Genomic DNA, 9,354 nt, shown 5'->3' with positions numbered 1-9,354 from the left:
GATTATCCATAATTGTGCAGGGATCTGTTCTCCATATTAACTTCATGATGTTCTGTGGATGCCAGGGGACCCTGTACTTGCAGGCCAGACACATGCACACAAGTAATAAGCATTTGCTAGAACAGGGATGGGGAACCTTTGGCTCTCCAGCTGTTGCAGAACTCCCATCATGCCTGAAATTGTAGGTTTGCATCAGCTGGAGATCTGAAGGTTCCCCATCCCTGCACTAGAACAATGCATGCTCTTGTGTCACCGATTGTAAAGCAGTACAGTCAATCTTACTGCATGTAATTAACATCCCTTATAGTAGGTGACCCAACCAATAACAGGAAGTCAGATTGAAAGTTTCTCTTTATTTAAATAAAAGTTAAATACAGTAAAAACAGGACTTGAGTTTTGCCATTTTACAATGTTGTGCCAACCATAAGAATCAGCAACGCATCAACCTATACAAGTTCCAGGAAGCCAGACCTGATTAAAAACCCATTTCACGAATGCCGTCATGGTCTCATCTCACCTCTCCACTCTGATGTGCATAGAAGTCATATTTGGTGCAGGTGACCCAGTGATGCAGGAGCACCACAACACCCCTAAAGGGTAGAATCTGACACACCGGGTAATACATTGTTCTAATACAAGAGCTCAGAACTACAAAATATGACTGCCCTATGGAGTCAGTGCGTGTTACCAAGTTTATTACAGTCCATGGAAGGGAGGCAGCATGCCACAAGTCAGAGGTACTAAACTTGTGACAAGGGAGAAGCCGGGAAGTTTCTATTCATTGCAAATAGAAGTCCTTTATTGGAGCTGTAGTCAGACGTAGTACATTAAAACCCATGGACCTTTAGCTGGTCATCTTTAACAAGTCCAACCTGTAGGGAAAGCATAAGGATGACATGTTACATCTCAGAGCTGACATGCATTTAAAGGGGTTATCCAGTGCTACAAAAACATGGCCACTTTCTTCCAGAGACAGCATGACTCTTGTCTCCAGTTCAGGCATGGTTTGCAATTAAGCTCCATTTACTTCAATGGAAATGAGTTACAAAACCCCACCCAAACTGGAGACAAGAGTCATGCTGTCTCTGGAAGAAAGTGGCCATTTTTGTGTAGCGCTGAATAACCCCTTTAAAGTTTCACGCAAGTCATTTTGGGTCTGCTGGGTAACATAGCACCCTGGCTTGAATACTTAATGGAGTTTTGTAAGTCAGGCCACTTCAAAGGCATTTTCTGGGATTAAAAAGTACCCATTTGGCAAATGGCTCAAGGCCAACACCCTTCGATCTGTATCTCTTATAATAAGCCAAGAAGCCAAGCTGCAGTAACCCAACATGTCCAACTAGGGGGCTGAGCTGTTCACTTCTGTTCTGTATACGTGGCCATCCTGGCTCTAATAAGTGGCATATTGGTGGGGGTGCTGACACTCCAACCTGATATTTATGCTCCATCCTAAAATCAATACGTTCAGCCCATAAAACCTTTATAATTCTAGTCTTCAGGAAACCCCCATATATAGAAGTCTCTGGAGACCAAGTCAGGTCCATACACTATAACTATCTACGGAGAGGTTTCACTGAACCAAGTACATAACCCCATGCTTAGGAGCCACTGTGGCACTAGATTACTCACCTCAACAAGGAACTGGCAAGCATTCTTCCTCTTGTCACCCTGAAGCTGGATCACCTCTCCTTATTCTGGATGTTCAACAACAGTACCATTGCAGGCGAATTTCTGTAGGAGACGACAACGATATTACCCCCTGCTTATATCTGTGCATCCCATGTCCATAAAATTCTCTGGCACACACTTACCTTCTTAAAGGCTTTGACTACAGTCATGGCCAAAAGTTTTGCGAATCAACTTCTGGACCAAATCCTGACTGATAGCAGTCCATTCTTGCACAATTAATGCTTGCACTTTGTCAGAATTTGTTGGTTTTTATTTGTCCACCCGTCTTTTGATGATTGACCACAAGTTCTCAATGGGATTAAAGTGACTGTACCACCAGGCCCAGGCTGAAGCACTGGAGGCGGGCTGACCCACCCCCAGTAACAAGAAACTCAAGCCCCTCCATGACATGACTCCATTAGAATCAATGGAACTGTATCATTGAGGGGCAGGGGTTGCCTCCCACTAAGGGTGGGTCGGCCCGCCTCCAGTGCTTCAGCCTGGGCCTGGTGGTACAGTCACTTTAAGATCTGGGGAGTTTCCAGGCCATGGACCCAAAATCTCTATGTTTTGTTCCCTGAGCCATTTAGTTATCACCTTTGCTTTATGGCAAGGTGCTCCATCATGCTGGAAAAGGCATTGTTGATCGCCAAACTGCTCTTGGACGGTTGGGAGAAGTTGCTCTTGGAGGACATTCTGGAACCATTCATTATTCATGGCTGTGTTTTTAGGCAAGACTGTCAGAGAGCCGATTCCCTTGGCTGAGAAGCAACCCCACACATGAATGGTTTCAGGAGGCTTTACAGTTGGCATGAGACAAGACTGGTGGTAGCGCTCACCTCGTCTTCTCCGAATAAGCTGTTTTCCAGATGTCCCAAACAATCGGAAAGGGGATTCATCAGAGAAAATGGCTTTACCCCAGTCCTCAGCAGTCCACTCCCTGTACCTTTTGCACAATATCAGTCTGTCCCTGATGTTTTTTTCTGGAGAGAAGTGGCTTCTTTGCTGCCCTCCTTGAGACCCGGCCTTGCTCCAAGAGTCTCCGCCTCACAGTGCGTGCAGATGCACTCACACCTGCCTGCTGCCATTCCTGAGCAAGCTCTGCACTGCTGGTAGCCCGATCCTGAAACACTTTTAAGAGACGGTCCTGGCGCTTGCTGGTTTTTCTTGGGCGCCCTGAAGCCTTTTTGGCAACAATGGAACCTCTCTCCTTGAAGTTCTTGATGATGCGATAGATTGTTGACTGAGGTGCAATCTTTGTAGCTGCGATACTCTTCCCTGTTAGGCCATTTTTGTGCAGTGCAATGATAACTGCACGTGTTTCTTTAGAGATAACCATAGCTAACAGAAGAGAAACAATGATGGCAAGCACCAGCCTCCTTTTAAAGTGTCCAGTGGTGTCATTCTTTCTTAATCATGACAGATTGATATTATTGAATATTTGAATCATTCTTAAAACTTTTGGCCATGACTGTAGTTTCTTCTTGTCGTACTCATCAGATATGCCCTGCACTGTTGTGAGCGTTTTCCTGCCGTTTCTTTGCTGGATCCTTATATGGATGGAATCTTCTGTGCCCGCTGGGAGCCAGTCATTACCCTTACTTGCATCAGCAAAGAGTCTGCGAAGAAAGAGACCAGTCAATGAAGAGACTACATGCCAACTTTCACTTGTTAAAGAGGACCTGTCACCCCCGATGCCAGGGTGACAGGCTCCCGACCCCGCTAGAGCCCTTCATACTTACTTGATCACGCCGGGTCCCGCTTCTTCGGCCAGTCCCGGGAGATATCCCGGCGGGAAGCCTGGCATGCGCACCGCTGATATGAGTCTGAATATGAGAACGTCGGGCTTCCCGCGGGGATATCTCCCTCCCGGGACCGGCCAAAGAAGCGGGACCCGGCGCGATCAAGTAAGTATGAGGTGCTGTAGTGGGGGATTGGGAGCCTGTCACCTCGGCACCGGGGGTGACAGGTCCTCTTTAAGATCTGGAACCAATACCCTAAAACATAAGGACCAATGACCTTACTACCTATCAGATGAGCTGACAAAGCCAGTAAAGGTTTCCATACAACCTGATTGGCACCATTGTAAGTGCTGTCCATTCTTCACATTACTTCCCAATTCACAAGATGTGAGGAACGGACGCCACCGTTTATATAGCAGCATTGATCAGGTAGCGTGGAAGTGATTGAGTAAATACATCCGTGTTAATGTTATCCCCCCTTGCCCAAGCATATAAGGGTAACTGGAAATACCTCTATGGCCCCCAGTGATCCCAACAGGCTCAGGAGAATTAGCCTCTGTTGTCAGGGACCCCTGTAGTTTTAATCCTACCCGTTATTTCCTACCCTATAGACGTGGCAAGCTTCTCAGGATGAGCCCCTTTAAATGTATGTTATTTCCAACTTTAGTATTTCTTCAAATGAAAAAAATAAATAAATAAATAGATATATCATAGAATTTGGATGATAATGAATCTAGATATTATAAGAAAAGCTTAGAAATAATCAGTGATGAAAAGGCCCCAACACAAAGCTACGTAATGGACGAAGAAAACAAACTAGGAACAAAACAAAAGATAAGGGGCGGGGCCTGAGAAGGTGATGCTATGAAAACACGCCCCGTGACGTCACCGCGCAGGAAAAAGGTGCTGCGCTACAACTTGAGAGAGGAAGCTATGTCCGCCATCTTGTCTCTGCCTCACAAGCCTCCCCCCCCGCCATAACTTTGTGACGTAATTAGGGCTAACCGCTCAGGTATAGAAACCGGGTACGGTATAACGACTGCTAGAAAAACACCGAGGTTTGTGTATATCACTGCTATGAGCGTCACCACAAATAAAGCCTTGTAGCCGCCCCGGTCGTTACACCGGCTCTCCTGCGGTTGTAGCCGACTAAGCGGGCGGGAGCCGCGTAGCTGTACACACACGGTAGCAGAGGGGTCCTCACCCAAAGCCGGAACCAGCAGCTGAGCGCTCGGAGAGTGTGCGGACAGGAGAGAGCGAACACGTACTCAAGGCAACGGCTGCAACGCCTTTCATACCCATGTGATGACGTCAGTAGCTGATACCTAAGCGGCCATTTTACTGATGGGCAGTAGTGTACAGCAACGTGACGCTGGTGAGGGAGCAGTTGCCCATAGCAACAACCAATTCTAGGTCTTATAGGGGAGATGGATATTATTAAGGGGGTTGCCCATAGCAACCAGTAGGTGGCATCTATGGCATTGTACAATGCATTAGGGAGAAAGAAGTCACAATATGCTGAGATCTAATTTACATGGACTTCCCCTTGAAGGGTATAGCCATAACTACCCTAGCTTAGCTCTAGCGTCTCTTATTTCTGCTTGTTTATACATCATGGCACTTATTAAATATGGCTGCCCTGCAGTCTGTGTTTTGTGTGTGTGGGTGGAAAGTATCTATGAGGGAGTGTCCAATGATGTCACAGCCTCCAGCGGTGGAGACTACTGGGAGTATCTGGTGATACAGGTCACATGACTGTGTTTTATAACTTATTATGACATTGTAAGGTCACTGGCACAGATCGGGGATTATTAGGTTATTTCTTGGTTACCAGAAGAAAACCTGTACGTATACCAATAATATAGACAGGCTCTGTCATCAAACCTGGAGCCGGCCCTGGGAGGAAGTATGTGAACGAGGCCTTATAGAGATAATAATATGTTACCGGCAGCAAACAGATGAGTCTAGTTGTGAATCATTAATTGTAAGTTCATTAAGATAATTTACAGTTTAGGTTTCACATGGATATCTGCACGCACACACACGTGCGGATTCTGTGTCACCAGGGCAGCATTGCAGGCGTGTACGGGGAGGAATCAGCTCGCCATTGCTGTGTCCCCCACTGAGGTTACATGTCTTCAGGGACAATACAAGCCTCGGAGACGTGTGTAAGCTCAGAGGGAGTGAGTGAAAAGTACACTTATGGTCCTTTTACACGGAACGATTGATCGTTCGAATTTGCACGATAACGATCGAATTCGAACGATAATCGTACGTGTAAACGCAGCGAACGATCAAATCAATCGTTCATTTTGATCTTTCAGCATGTTCTCAAATCATCGTTGATCGTTCGCAAAAAATTCGCAGATCGTTCAGTGTAAACAGTCTTTCAACGATTTCCCCTATGTGTGAGATAGGCCTTAAGCGATTGCAAAACGAATATTCCATCTAAACGCCGATCGTTATAAAAAAAAAAAAATCGTTCATTCAAAATCGTTAATCGGGCGAATTATCGCTCCGTGTAAAAGTACCATTAAGGCCCTATTCCACGGGTCGTTTAGAGGAGCAATATCGTTCGTATTCGGCCGATATCGACCGCTACGAACGATATTCGTCCCGTGGAATAGAGTGCAACGATCAGCCGACATCGTTCATGTCGGCTGATCGTTGCAGTCGCTTGTTTTTCAACATGTTGAAAAACAAGCGACTGATATAGCAGCGATCTGCTGCCGTCGCTCCGTTGAATAGGAGCATCGGCAGCAGGCGCTGCTGTATCCTATGGGCTGCCCGGACGATCAGCGATCCCCCGGGCAGCCCCCCCAGCAGCTCCCCGCGCCCCTCCCGCACTCACCCGCTTGCTGACGCCGCGTTGAATAGCGGCGGCAGCGAGCGGGGAACGAGGAGCAAACGAGTGCTAATAGCGCTCGTTTGCTCCTTCAAACGACTCGTGGAATAGGGGCATTAGGGTCCTATTACACTGACGATAAACGATCGCAAACGAGATTGTTTATCGTTAACCTGAAATCGTTCACCATATTACACAGAACGATAATCGTTAGTTACGATCATTACTATGATTGTTATTGCGATCATTACTATGATCGTTTATTCCTTCTGATCCCAGAAAAACAATGAACAATGTGCAATTACACTGACCGATTAGTGAAAAAACGCGGAACTTGAGCGAACGAACGTGGAATTACAGCGAACGATTAACGATAATTTTAGGTTCAGATCTACATAAACGATCAACGACATACGAACGATTTTTCGATCGTTGCCTGCAATTACACAGAATTCGAACGATTCAACGATTTTTCGTACGATAATCGTCCCGTGTAATAGGGTCCTTACTGCTCCCAACCACCCAAGCGCATTAGAGCCCGGCCACCTCTCTCAGAGCTGACAGCGGTGGTCGGGAACCTCGACAATGAGCTGTCAACACTACAGCGAGAGAAAGGGGACAAACTTCAAAAGAAAGCAATATCACTAATGCAAAACTTTGATGCTGCGTTTACACGTAACGATTATCGTGCGAATTTGCGCGATAACGGTCGAATTGGAACGATAATCGTACGTGTAAACGCAGCGAACGATCGAACGACGCACGATAAATCGTACATCGTGATCTTTCATCAGGTCAGCAAATCGTCGTTCATCGTACGCAAAAAATTCGCAAATCGTTCCGTGTGAACAGTCGTTCGCCGATTTAACTAATGTGTGAGGCTTAAACGATCGCAAAACGATTGCAGTGCGAATTTTCGTACGATATATCGTACCGTCTAAACGCTGATCGTTATAAAAAAAAAACGTAAATCCGACATCGCTAATCGTACGATCGGGCCAATAATCGTTACGTGTAAACGCAGCATAACAAAAGCTGATGGGAATACCCCCTTTATAGCTGGATGTAAAGGACGATTCATGAGTATAACATGACTCAATATTACAGATATTGCTCATGTACAATGCCAAATGTGTGTTCTCTGGAGAAATACTAACTTTTTATAATTTTAGCACCAGTTTCATGTACGTGTATGGGGAGACACACACGTACAAGCTCATGCTTCACTGCTCATCACCTGGGAGGAAGATGTAGCTCATATATAGGCATGCCTCGCCCAAACGCCAGAGCCAAAGCCTCCATGTGTTCTCCTAAGGGCCCTAGTACACGGGCAGATGAAGGCCTGATCAATATTTTAAATTAGTGCCAATCTGCTAGATTGGGGCTCGTTTACTGGGCCTTATACACGGCCCGATAATTGCTTGGCAAGGGCTGCACGGACATTGTTAGCGATGTCCGTGCAGCCCTTGCCTAAACAGTAAATACTTCACCTGTCCACGCTCCCAGTCTTCTGCACTCTGTGTGCTTCAGCTTCAGAACGGCCTGTCTGAGCTGACAGGCTGCTCAGCCAATCAATGGCTGTGGCGGTCCTGGCCAGTGATTGGCTGAGCGGTCTGTCAGCTCAGAGACTGCTCTGAAGCTGCAGCGCTAGGACACATACAGAGCGCAGGAGAAGACCGGGAGCGTGGACAGGTAATGTATTAACTGTGTGGGCAATCATCAGCCGTAAATCGCTAACGATGCGCAGTTGGTGAACGATGATTTTAGATCTGCGCCTAAAGAAACGATCAGCCGATAACACAACGATAATCAGCCAAATCGGGACGATTATCGCTCCGTGCAATGATTTTGCTCACGATCACAAATTATTCTAAGTTTTTTTTTTTTTTTTTTTTTATTTAAATAAACATTAAATACAATAGAGACAGAACTTCCAGCTTGTTTTGTCTTTTTTACAATAGGAACCAGAAACTCCTCAACCTACACAAGTTCCCTGTTAAAAGCTTAACCCGTCATCCCACACGTACCCTCTCCACAGGTGATTGTTGAACAGCACTGACGAATACGCTGGATAGCACCAGGCTGTGGTCAGACGTCTTGTCAGGTGATACGTTCCCAGAAGGAAACAAACCTGACTGCCATTAATAAGCGTATCAACTCTCTGCGGTCATGGAGTACCGTCACAGCCCCATACGAAGCAAGCTGCGGTGCACCGTGTGTTCGGACACCTTCTTATCATAGCCGGCATTAATTTTTTCAGCAATCTGCGCGACAGTAGCCCCGCTGTGGGCTTGCACCAGATTGACTAGCATTTGCTCCCCACGTGCATCTATGAGCCTTGGGCGCCCGTGACCTTTTCGACGGTTCACTGGTTCTCCCTCCTTGGTCCACTTTTGGTAGGTACTAACCACGGCAAATCGGGAACACCCCACAAGTTCTGCCGTTTTGGAGATGCTCTGACCCAGGCGTCTAGCCATCACTATTTGGCCCTTGTCAAAGTCGCTCAGATCCTTACGCTTGCCCATTTTTCCTGCTTCTGGCGCATCAACTTTACGTAGTGACCTTTAGTCAATCATCTTTATTGAGGTTGACCTGTAAGGAAAGAATAAGGATTATGGCAATGCATTTTCTAGTTCATCCTCCCCTCTTGGTCTTTGTTATCGGGCATGTCGTACCATTGTCAAGGGCAAATTCTTATTTTAGGCAGTATTACAGCTCAGCTCCACTACTGACCATGGGATCCCTGGGATCACACAGCAGGGACCAGAGTTATCTCTGATCCCAGCTGTTGTCAATGCAATTCTAGATCATATCCTTAAGGTGCGTTTACATGTAACGATTATCGTGCAAATTTGCACGATAACGATCGAATTCGAACGATAATCGTACGTGTAAACGCAGCAAACGATCAAGCGACGAACGAGAAATCGTTCATTTTGATCTTTCAACATGTTCTCAAATCGTCGTTCGTCGTTAACAAAAAATTTGCAGATCGTTCCGTGTAAACAGTTGTTCGCCGACTTAACCAATGTGTGAGATAGGCTTAAGCGATGGCAAAACGATTGCAAAACAAATTTTCCGTACGATATATCGTACCGT

The 9,354-nt window shown here is 46.2% G+C and overlaps 1 long non-coding RNA gene across 1 annotated transcript; it reads right to left on the bottom strand.

Annotated features, from left to right (window-relative positions):
* Window positions 1-338: 338 nt before the first annotated feature.
* On the bottom strand, window positions 339-2,076 carry LOC138772362 (uncharacterized). The gene is made up of 3 exons (XR_011359752.1): window positions 1,812-2,076; window positions 1,630-1,731; window positions 339-872 (listed from the first exon to the last, which is right to left on the bottom strand). It is a non-coding gene; the product is annotated as an uncharacterized lncRNA (long non-coding RNA).
* Window positions 2,077-9,354: the final 7,278 nt, after the last annotated feature.

Source organism: Dendropsophus ebraccatus, chromosome 14 (genome assembly GCF_027789765.1).
Source record: "Dendropsophus ebraccatus isolate aDenEbr1 chromosome 14, aDenEbr1.pat, whole genome shotgun sequence".
Taxonomy (NCBI): domain Eukaryota; kingdom Metazoa; phylum Chordata; class Amphibia; order Anura; family Hylidae; genus Dendropsophus; species Dendropsophus ebraccatus.
This window is presented reverse-complemented; position numbering and strand designations above follow the sequence as displayed.